The sequence below is a fragment of the Symsagittifera roscoffensis genome, chromosome 5 (genome assembly GCF_963678635.1).
Source record: "Symsagittifera roscoffensis chromosome 5, txSymRosc1.1, whole genome shotgun sequence".
Classification (NCBI taxonomy): domain Eukaryota; kingdom Metazoa; phylum Xenacoelomorpha; order Acoela; family Convolutidae; genus Symsagittifera; species Symsagittifera roscoffensis.
Window position 1 is genome coordinate 38,973,122 of NC_087066.1, and position 10,901 is coordinate 38,984,022.

Genomic DNA, 10,901 nt, shown 5'->3' on the forward strand with positions numbered 1-10,901 from the left:
TATGCAACATCAAAATTCGATGTTGGAAAAATCAGTTCATCACTACATCTCCCGTTAAAACCAGACGCAGTTTTCAAAAAACAGAGAGCAAGTAAAGTACCAATTCACTTACATGATAAAGTAAACAGATTACTCGACATTTTAGAACAATACAACATTATATCACCAGTAAACAAAGAAGAACAACCAAAAGGCAACACATTTATCAACCCCGTTATCATTCTAGCTAAAGGAGAATCATTAAAAATCGTTCTCGATGCTAGATACCTCAATTCACTTATAGATGAATCAAAATGTAATTGGCCCATTGAACCAATACAAGTTATTTTAACAAAAATAAACGGCAAATACTTTACAACCGCCGATATGAATAGTGCATACAATCAAATGCCACTAGATGAACAATCACGACGTTTAACACAATTTGTTATCGGAAACCAACAATATGAATTCAACCGCTTATTCTATGGAATATCCATAGGACCAGCAGCATTTTCAGCTTTTATGAGCAAAATTTTTAGACCACTAATACTCAAGAAAAACGCAATCACCTATTTAGACGATGTTTTTATGCAATCACAAACAAAAGACGAGATGTTCAATGTTTTAGAAAAATATCACCAAATACTTCAGAACGAAAATCTGAAGGCCGCCCCCGATAAATCACACTTCTTTTTGACAAGAGTTAAATTCTTAGGACATAATATAGAAAGAAAAACAATCACTCCATTGAAATCACGCATTGACGCTATTCAAAAACTTCAACCACCAACAAATAAAAAGAAAATCCAAGAATTTCTTGGAATGTTAAACTTTTTAAGTAAATATGTTTATAAAATGCAATTATATCTACGACCATTTTATAACATCCTTAGACAACAAAATAATTTTGAATGGAACACAGAACATCAAACACGATTTGAAGAAATAAAGAAACTTTTAACTGAACAAATTTCAAACACAATTCCAGATTCAAATCAACCATTTTATGCAATGTGCGATGCTTCGAACTTTGGCATCGGTGCAGCACTATTACAATCACATAATGGTACAAATAAAATGAACCTCATATCAGCAAATTCTCGATTATTCACTCAAGCAGAGCTACGACTCTCAACTCTAATGAGAGAATGTACAGCCATAATATATACACTGACAGAATATGAATTTCTGATACTTGGATCAAAACATCCAACAGTTCTATTCACAGACCATAAACCAATCATCTTTCTCTTTACACAAAAATCTAACCCAAACCACCGAGTTTACAGATTTCAACTAATTCTAATGAAATTTCCAAACTTACATATAGTTTGGACTGCAGGAAAAAATCTTGCATTACCAGACACCTTAAGTCGAAATACACCACCTGAATTACTTACACGAAAAACAACAGTTGAAATACCCAAAAACATAAAATTCTACCTTGCAGAAAACGAAACATCACCCCGATTGGAATGCAAATATGCAGTAAAAACTGATATTGAACAATCACAAATAAATAGTTTACAACATTTCCCACTTTATTTAGATTGTCAAAATAATCATTATGAAGTTGATCTACTTGGAACATCAACTTTCAAACCAATCCCATATTCTCAATGGATAAAAAATAACACCCAACAAAAACGAACAAAACAACACCCGCCTAAAAAAGACCATTTTCCACTAATTGAAAAAGAAGATTTAACTGATAAAATAAATTTATCAGGACCACAAACAAATGATTCAAAGTACACAATAAATCAAGTTTTTGACCTTCACGACCCACTTGATACAATACCCTTATCTAAGTTCGAAATTGAAAACATTTTTCTCCCTCCAACAGAAACGATTACAATTTCAACACTGAAACAATATCAAAATCTTGACCCGATAATTAGACAACTAAAATCATGGCACAAATATAAAACTAAACCTGTCAAGGCAGATTCAACCATTCTAGGAAACAAAACACTCCTCCGATACTTTCGCAAATTTAACAACACAACAATTAACGAAAATACAGACCTTTTAGAGTATAACCTGAAGGAATCTACAGTTCCCTGTCTCCCTTTAAGTATGATTCTTATAGCTTTTAATATTTCACATACACAAAATATTAAAGGACACTCTGGATCAGAAAAAACATATTCAAATTTTATACAAAATTTTTACTTCCCAAATGCACCAGTTTGGATAAAAGTACTATGCAATGACTGTATAGTATGTCAACTAAATAAACCTTACCCAAATCAAAAACAAATAGCACAAAAACAAGATTTTAAAGGACAAAGCTTGTACTTTAACCATCGTATCTCATTTGATACCAAAGGACCAATTTCACCCTCATCCGAAGGAAACTCCTACATTATGGTAATTGTTGACGCATTTACACATTATGTAGCACTTAACCCAGTACCACATTGTAACGCTTATTACGCTTACACAACACTCTATGAACACTGGATAGCAAAATTCGGACTACCAGAAATTTTAGTTACAGACAACGGTACAGAATTCATAAATAATGAAATCATAACACTATGTCATTTATATAACATTAAACACAAACCACGTACATCTCACGCACCTTGGACAAACGGCTTAGTCGAAGGTATGAACCGTTCATTACAAGAATATCTCAGATGTATCATCAATGGAAATGATACAAGATATACCGAATGGTCAGCAGATGTAAAACTATTTCCCTTAGCATATAATTCACAAATCACGACAACTTTAGGAATGTCACCATATGAAATGGTTTTTAACCAAAAGCCACGCAAACCAATAATGTTTACAGCAAATTCTCATAAAAACGCACAAGGTTATTGTCAACCAAATAAAGACTCAATTTGTTATAACCTACCTTTACATACACACGATGAAGATCATTTTCATCACCCACAAATTCTTAAACTAGCCTCCGGTACACACACCGAATGGATTCTAAATAGAGATAAAAAATACAATGAAATTTATCAAAAAATAACAAAAAAGTTATTACAAAGACAAAACATTAATGAACAAATCAATTCACGTTTTACACCAGCCTCCGATTTAAAAATTGGAACATTTGTTTTAATACCTAATTTTAATACTCAAAAAGGAATTTCTAAAAAATTACAACCCCTTCGAAAAGGACCATACCAAATAATTGCAAAACCCACTGATGTCACATATAAAATTACCGACTCAAACAAAAAAGAAATCGTTCAACATCGAAACAACCTATTACCTTATTACCCAAAAGAATACGCACTCCGCGAATTAACTCAATTATATTCTTTCACAGGATTAAAAATCATTCAAAATGAACCACATCTGAAAAACACAGAACAAAATGATAACCCCACCGAAAATCAAAACACAAAACCAACCGCCACCAAAAACAATACACAAAACCATAAAGAATCCCCAAAACAAAGAAAAAATAGAAAAATGACCGAACAAATAATACCCCAAGAACAAATCGACAAATCAGAAAATCGAAAAACAACAAGACTCCGAAATCAACCACGTAAAAACTATAAAATATTCATCCCCCAATCTAAAATTTTAAAGAAAGTGGAATTTCAAAAGTAATTTTAACATTATACTTCACAACCTTGAAACCTCCGAAACATTTTTCATTTACATTTTTCAAAATAACATGCTGACAAGTACGCAATAATTCTAGTTCAAAATAGACCAATAGGATTCATCCAATCCGTCACTTTCTCTAACTCAAACTAAGACCAATTAGACGAATAATATAGAACTCCAGGCACATCTATAACTATAACTTTACGACCTCCAGGTCAAAAATAAGCAAACCACTCCAACTTGACAACTAAAATAAATATCACCATAATACCATACCCCTCCCTTATCTAATAACCCAAAGATCAACAATATTTCCCCAACTCAGACCACGAATACCCCCAAAACAAATTTGTTAACTTAGCCTAAAGTAACAAAATGAACATTTTAATTAGCCTAAAGTATAAAAATCTCACCATACCCCGGATCATTTGACAAACAAAAATAAAGAAAAAGACGACCTCCCGATCACCATGAAAATTGCCCCCAACAATTTTTTACAAAACTCAACCCACTTGTCAAAAAACTAATAAATAATCCGACCACACTTGAAAATCGCCTCAAACAGCAAAAAATATTCGACCAAGAGATCATTTCTTAAATGCTCTTCTCTCAATCAGTTACTCAAATACTCATAAATCTTAAACATTTTTTTACAATACTTGAAACCTTTATAATATTTCTTTTTGATATACTTGAATCTTTTCTAATAATCCTAATCATTTTTTGTAACATTTTTTTAATTTTCTACACTATACTCGAACTATTCCTCCAACTTTCCAAAACCCTTGATTATATCCACAGGTACGATTTATACAACTTGTCTAAATGATACGAAAAATTTTCAGTAGAACTGATATTTTTTTATTGTTTGTAATTTTCATAGCATTCTTATCATCCCTCATTTTGACAATATGTAAATGTATAAAGAAAGCAATCTTCACATTTGCCCTAGCAACAATCCTTCTAATTCTTTTTTGGAAGAATATTATAATAAACATAAACCTTCCCACTAAAGTAACAATTCAAAAATCCATCAAAAATTGCTACCCAACAGTCACAAAGTCAGTCTTCACCGACATCATCCCAAGATAACCAAACACCACCTTCAATTACTCAAAATCCTCAAACATCTACACGAATTTCTTTTCAAGACAATCCATACACTTTTGAAGAACGACATGCTCGTTTATCAGAACCACTAGAACCAGTTCAACGACAAGCACCTTTAAGCGAACCAACATATAACCTATACCCAACACTACCACAAGAACTAAGTAGAATAAGAAATCCTAGTCAAAACCAAAATACAGTCGAAATAAATAGACAAATTATACATCCTCGACGAAACAGAAATTTTCAAACTCCCCGAGTTCATTTTGATATACCTCAATCCCCATCACAAAACACTCCAGAAAACCCCATTGGTATATTACCAGAAACCCCTACGCTTCTTTCACAACGTAGCACCTCAAGCCTACCATCAGATTACTTAGGTTCAACACCAACATCTGAACAAATACGTGAAAATCCCTTTAACCCCCCAAACCAGGCATCACGACTACCATATTGGACAACACATTCATTTACACAAGGTGAATTAAATTTAGTCAATAATCCAATAGATATTTCTACGGATACAACAACATCCTCATCACTACCAGAAACATTATCACTACCATCAACACCATCAATAAGCCAGATTTCACCACCACCTTTTAACTTAAATTTTCCAAATAATCTCGACGCCAGATATCGAGAACAATCATCAATAAATATTCCTTTAAGACTAGATTGGAATACATTTACAGCACCTCCACCATTATTTGGACAACATCAAGAAAGTAACCGCCTTCATAACTGGGCACTTAATAGATTACAATATCGCCAAGATATTCACAACGATATCCGTGATCACAATATTCAAATACTCCAACAAAACAGTTTACAATTAAAGTTTGAAATCACAGTTAAGTTAAATAATATTACCCAACATCCCTACCCATTAAATCCACCTAACATAACAGCTCAATCACTACCACCACCGTTTATAACTACTGAAGTAATATACAAATACGACAGATATACCAAAAACACAATTGGCTACATTACATTTTATAATCCATACTCAGGATTATCATACACATGTATATTCTAAAATTATTAATTTTTCTCCAACTCCTTTTTCTAGTAATCTCAAATCAAAACATAAACCCTTCCCCTCGTACAGGACCACAAGATTTATTAGTAACACATTACGATTGTGAAGAAAATGAACAAAAAACACTACACAAATATGCAATAAATCAAGTATCACAATGTGAAACAGAACCACAAGCTATAGAAACCACAAATGTAATAGCAACACTCTATTCAAAAGCCCGAGCAACAACAGTTACAGGTTATAAATTCACAGCAACATTTTCCGAAAAGAAAGTACATTGTTCACAAGTCTCGAACGGAAACAAAAACCGACTTGACCATGAATCATTCTATCAGAGTAATATAGAACGTCTTTTACATCTCAATCCCGACGATTGTAAAAATGAATTACTTAGACTAAACATCACACAAAATAAAAACTCCGCAAGAAAGTTAGTTAATTTTCAAGTTTTTTCAGACTCTGTACATCAATCACAACTTGAAAGACACCAAGGACATATAAAACTAGACGAAAAATACCCGTATAACGGCGCACATGGACGATTAACCTATGACCTACACGATAAACATTGGATACCACACATTGGTATAAATGACCCATCAAACTGCAAAGCAGACACAAAAAATAAAGGATACCAAGAAATAATGTTTTTCGATTGGAAAATACAACTCGAAAAAATACAACTAACACGAGATTTATCAGATAATACAATGATCTATCAAGGAATCCGATTACCCTGTTAAAATGATCAAGGTTATTGCGACCCTACAACGAGAACACAAGCAACCATTGTTTGGTTCCCCGAAAATACATGTACAACATTTCAAGTAGCAAAAATACACGCTCGTATGATAAAATTTCACGAAAAATATTTTATACAATCAATTCCATATGAACAAGTCCATCCATCACGAAAACTAAGTTCTAATTTTAGAAACATAGACAATATAGAAAATAAATTGACACGTTTTCAAATATATCAAGAAACAGAACTTGCATGTAAATACAGGAATCCACTTCACAGAACACAATACTCTGAAATATTAGTTGAATACGAAAAAGGATTCGACATGACCACTGGAAAAGTAAAAATCGACCCATATGCCACAGGTCATCCTCCAAACGAAGGAACATCCTATATACCAGTTAATTTTGAAAAAAGCAACGGACAACCTGGTGGACATCTAAAACCCCATGACACCAGAAGCACACGCTTACAAGAATTATCACTAATGAATACTACATATTTCGGTAATATCCACTATGATATTCATTTAGATATGAAACTAGATTATACAATTAGCCGAATTTTTCAAGAAATGTCACTCTCCGAATTAGAAACACTACACCAACTATGCGAATTAGAACGAACACAAATATTACAATCACTTGCACTAGCAGTATTAAAAATACCCTATGCAGGATACTTATTATCTGGAAATAGATCAAATTTTTTAGACTATGAAGGAAACATCTTATGGTTTTATACTTGTACTAAAAAAGTATCACCACTATACGTTTTTGAAGATAAACGATGTTATAAAAGAATCCCTATCTTTTATAAGAATAAAGTACATTTCGTGGATACACTTTCACGAAGAACCTATTTCTGGGATACCGCAGTCCCATGTGGATCAGAAAACAGCCACAATGTAGTACAACTAAACCCTGATGAAAATAAATATTATCTTCTCACTCCATATCCCACATTAATGCAATCACTCAAAAAATTTTCACCAGAAAGCATTCGCGCTATTGCTCGAAACCCAAATATAGACTTACAATCAATAGGAATCTATTCAAAATCAGATATTCAACATCACATTAGAACACAACAATTCCAAGAATTATTAACACAAATGGACACTATACAAAGACAATCAATAGACCAAAATTTACGCAAACTTGCAGAAACCGCAGGATTTGCCGATATCTACACGCAAGACTATAGCGGATATTTTAAAGACATTAAAGATTATATATATCTAAACGGTGAAAAATACCGTCCCCAAGATATATCACCAATTAACATTTTTAGCTTTGTTACACTCAAAAATGAGATCCTCGATTTTCTAGGATGGCCCTACTACATCTTAGAAAAATTGACTATTTTATACGCAATGTTCAACTTTATTGGATTTCTTTTCTCACTTTTAAAAGGAATCTACAACACATGTGCTATACACACACAAGTAAACAGACAAGCAAGCGTAGCACGCATACTCTTTGCAGGATTTTTTGGAATCTTTTCTACATCTATAAACAAAATTCTTTTAGACGCACAAATAAAAGAATATAACACAAAAATAGCAACACGACAAAATACATACGACGAAGAACATAACAATGTAGACATAACGCCAACGGCACCACAATTACCACCCCTACCAAATAACCATCCACTATCCCTAGTCCCACGAAATTTTCGAAATTTAGCCATCACACATAATCCAAATTTTCGACTCACCACATCACAAAGTCCCATCCAACATATAATGACACACCAGTCACAAGATCATAATACCTATGAACAAATTATTGAACAACCCCATACCACCGCTTTTCAGTCTCAAAATAATCATTTTTTTAGCCCACGATGAGCCGCCAACTTGGATCACTACACCGATCAAATTCCCACCCAACCAATCTTACCTCTCCAATCCCAATAATACCACTTTTTGCTTTTCCGCCACCCGATTTTCCATCTAGTAATGTAACATCAGGCATGAATTCCGACACTAATTCACACATCTCAGTTTTATATTCCATCTCACAACTCAATAACCCGAATATTGAAACCCCCGATGAATTTGCCGACTCAGAACCATCCCCATCCAATAATTTTCATAACTCTTCTAAATTTTCTCAACCCCCTTTTCAACCCATATTATCCAATAACCCTGACCCAATCACTCCCACACCCTCTTATGCTTCCCGAGTTACCCCAACCTACTCCTCATACCATTCTGACCAATCATCTCATTCTCCAGACACCCCCCGAATCTCCCCAGAGCTAGATAATTTTATTACCCTTCAACAACAACCCTACCACCTCCATACCCCAACAATAAACCAAATCTCCTCCACAATAAATTCATCCAACCCCCCTACCCCTACACCCTCTTCAAATTATACTGAATCATTAGCACCATCATCCACATCAACTGAATCTTCACTCAACACTAATAGAGCTTACCGCACTTTTAAAAGAAAGTTCCCCAACCATCCTTTCCCAGCAAAACCAGGAACAGCCCGTGAATACATCAACCACCCCAAGCATACTAACACAAAAGAATTTTTAGCCATCACCTTACCCTCATTCCCACAATACACCTTAAACACCCCCCACGACACTAACGAAACACGCAACTTTGTAGATGAATACGTTTTAATGCCCACTCTCTCTTGGACCTCATATTATCATTTTACTAACCCTCTTTGCTTACCTTTATCTAACACTCACATCGATATAGAGCGAAATACGGACATGCTATATCGACTCACTACACCACTAACCGCTAGACAATTTACTTACGTTGGATATAAAAAATCACTAAAAACACACACTGCACCTAGAGCTAACGAATATACACTCGAATACTATGATCACAACATCATCAGAGCTAACCAAGATCAATTCTTAGACGACGATCGCTTCGCTAATCCACAAATTACCGAGAAATTTTTCATCAAGACACCATATATATTTACACTAAACATCTTCGACCGAAAGTTTGATCACATTATTTCAGAAGCACTAACAGACACACAAGCATACGAAAGTTTTAAAGAACGCTTCCAAATATTTTCACTAACCTTTCATTTCCTTGCACCACACGAAAGAGATTTACACTGCTCACACGATATTATGTTGCGCACTAAACAAACCCACACATATAGTTATTATCGCTTCATCCAAAATCACTTTGACCTACACACACCCTCTAGACAACCACACCATCGCTTTCAATTCATTAATTCCAAATACACTTCACCATTTTTCCTAAATTTCACATATTGCATTAAAGATACTAACCTTCATGGTATTCTTCGCAATTATGATCCCATAACCCAAATGTACATCTTCTGTCCCATCACCAACACCTTCAACGCCGAAGAATCCCGACCCTTCCTTATCCCGCACGAGTTTGTACAACCTATAGAAATCCCAATTTTAGAATTCATCCACAACACTAAATTCAATCACAAATTATATAATCTAATCCAAAACACACCTTATGAGTTTGCAGTTGGCACTGAAGAACTAACCACTATTAAGGCACTTCAATTGCTTTGGCCACTGCTTCAGACTAAAAATATCATCCGCATCTTAGCTAAACTACTAACAACTTCAGAACTAATTCACGACATCTTCCCCCACGGTTTTTTCCCCGACGACTAACAGGTAAGTTTGAATTAAATGAATATTACTAACTAATTAAAATATTAAAAAACTCACCATACTTTATTCATGTTTTCTTTAGATTTTTAGCCTTCATCCGACGATCACCTACAAAAACCACAAAAGACAAATAAAGATCGCAAATTTCATCAAACAGATTTCAACAATTCTATTAATCGCATACACTTATAAATTTATAAATTTAATACCAATGCAGTAAATTCATTTCTAAAATTTTCCCCACAAGCAGTAAATCTAATTATGATGAAAATTTGTAACTTAAAATTCCCCCATAACTAGCAGTAAATTTCCAAATTCTATGCAGTAAATTAATAAAATGCAAATGCAGTACTAACCTTTTGATATTCTCATTTATTCGCACAGAAATTCTATCCACACTCGCACAGCTCGCCCACGAAGAATTGTTTAAAATAATGAATTTCAGTTTCAAGTTTTCACACTCAACAACTCTAACATATAATAACATGTTTCAAACTTTCCTTTAACCCGGTTGGAAAGGAATCATATACTAAACAAAACTAACCAACGCAGCTTACTAAATACCACAAATCATAGAATAACAGCATGACTAAGAAAAGGAAACCAACGGTACCCAAACCGGATTAACCCAGTTTAAAACTGGATAATTTATTCTTTTGAAGACTATTATAAAGTCTAAGAAAGAAATAATAAAACACAAAAAAGTCGAAAGACAAACCCATACCACGAACAATTTGCTTTTTGGAAAAAGGACATAACCAACAAGACATA

General features: G+C 33.9%; 1 protein-coding gene across 1 annotated transcript in view; it reads left to right on the forward strand.

The window, feature by feature from the left end:
• Positions 1–10,901, forward strand: part of LOC134846725 (uncharacterized) — a 33,236-nt gene that overhangs the window by 21,873 nt on the left and 462 nt on the right. The gene's annotated exons all lie outside the window — the stretch shown is intronic.